The 1859-nt window shown below is 57.1% G+C and overlaps 1 pseudogene; it reads right to left on the bottom strand.

The window, feature by feature from the left end:
* Positions 1–1096: 1096 nt before the first annotated feature.
* Positions 1097–1196, bottom strand: LOC144756906 (U6 spliceosomal RNA; annotated as a pseudogene).
* Between the last annotated feature and the right edge of the window lie 663 nt (positions 1197–1859).

Genomic DNA, 1859 nt, shown 5'->3' with positions numbered 1-1859 from the left:
GGGAACAAACCAGCCAGGACCCCAGGCAGCACCAGGAGGAGCAGGCAGGAAAACACCTAAAGCAAGTCAAAAGGCAAGCACAGGGAGAGCCAGAGCAGGAGCAAGGAACAGAAGCCTCACAAAAGCACGCGCCCCAATGCCGAACATCCCCGCAGCCAACAGCACAACAGCCAGCGAAACCCACAGGCCCAGCACAATAGAAGCAGAGGACCCCAGAGCACCAACCCAGAGACACAGGGAAGGACCAAGCCCAGGCGAGGCCGAGAAACCCCTGAGGAGAGGCCGAGCACCACAGCAACAAGGCCCCCCCCCCACAGACAGCTCAAGGCAGCCATGAAGGCAAAGCCAGAGCCGAGAAGACAGAGCCAGGCCCGAACGACAACTGGAACACACAACAGACACCATGCCCAACCCATCCGCCAAAAAAGACACCCTCCAGACAACGTGTAGGCAAACCAAAGCAAGCCACACAGAAAAAAAGGAGAGCAGCACGCCCCCAGGGAGAGCAAGGGAAGACACATGAAAAAACCCACTGAAAAACCACGGCTTCCATGCAGAAAACGCAACCCACCCTGCCAGAACCCAGGGCAGAAGTGAAACACACAACCCAGGCACATGGAGCAAAGGCGGAAGTGCAAGCACAAGGTCGCAACCACAGTCGACACAACGCAAGCACACACAGCAGGGGTACACCAACACAAAAACAGCACACCCCAAACTGCATCAAGAAGAGGAGGGCAGAAAGGGAACGAAGAACAGAGGCAGAGCCCAAGGCCAGCAGGGAGGAGACTAAAGGGGCCAAAACTGCCACAAAGCCAGGAGCCCCGAAGAGAAACGTGCAACAGGAAAGCACACGGTTCAAGAGGCGTCGAACAACAGAAGAGGAGAGGCAATGACCTCAGAAGGAAGAAGGTCGAGCCGACCACCGGGACCAGAGCCCGTGACCACACATAACAAACTCAAAGGGCAGGAGAGGGATGTAGCACAGGTAGAGTGCACGCCGTGCATGCACCAGGCCCCGGGAACAAACCCCGACAGCACCAGGAGACACCGCTCCACAACCTGACCCTCTCCAGAAGGCAAGCCCGCAACCCTGAGTAATAAGGAACGCTACATGAATACGCGTGTCATCCTTGCGCAGGGGCCAAGCCAAACATCTCTGCATCGATCCAAAATGAGTACATGCCCAAGCGAGCACTCTTAACAGTGGCCCAAACAGTGGAGGCAGACGCCCACCGGGCTACCAGACCCACACACAGCCAGGCGAAAAAGGCAGCACCAGACACAGCGCCCTGCAAAAAAAAGGAGAATAGCACACAAGGAAACAAAACCACCGCTGGCAGAGCCACCCCAGGTGAATAGGAGCCAGCAACAGCAACATACTAGAAGCACCTGTGCCAGAGAAATCAGCAGAGACGACCTGCGACAAAGACTCCGGGGGAAACCAGCTCGCGGACAGGCAGGGCTCGACACACCCGCAGACCAGGAAAGCAGCGTTCCAGGGACCCAGGAAGGCCGAGAAGCATAGCCACCAAGCACCTCAGCGACCCATACCAGCAGAACATGAAAGGAGAAAAAGTAGCGCTGCACACGAAAGAGCGGCGACATGAAAGGAGGCATCAACAGGAGGCATAACCATCCCAGCCAGCACCAAAGACTGCAGAGCCAGCCGACAGACCACATCCTAACCCCAGACATGAATGGCAGGACGAGCCCGCAGCACCGGCACTCCAAACCCACACCCAGCAGGAGGAAGCAGACCACACAAAGGCAACCCAGAGTCCAGGATCGAACACGAAATGAAGCACCCAGAATCACAGGAGGTGTAGTCGACCCGAGGCACGAACCACTGTATCCCA

This window comes from Lissotriton helveticus, chromosome 5_1 (genome assembly GCF_964261635.1).
Source record: "Lissotriton helveticus chromosome 5_1, aLisHel1.1, whole genome shotgun sequence".
NCBI classification, from domain to species: domain Eukaryota; kingdom Metazoa; phylum Chordata; class Amphibia; order Caudata; family Salamandridae; genus Lissotriton; species Lissotriton helveticus.
This window is presented reverse-complemented; position numbering and strand designations above follow the sequence as displayed.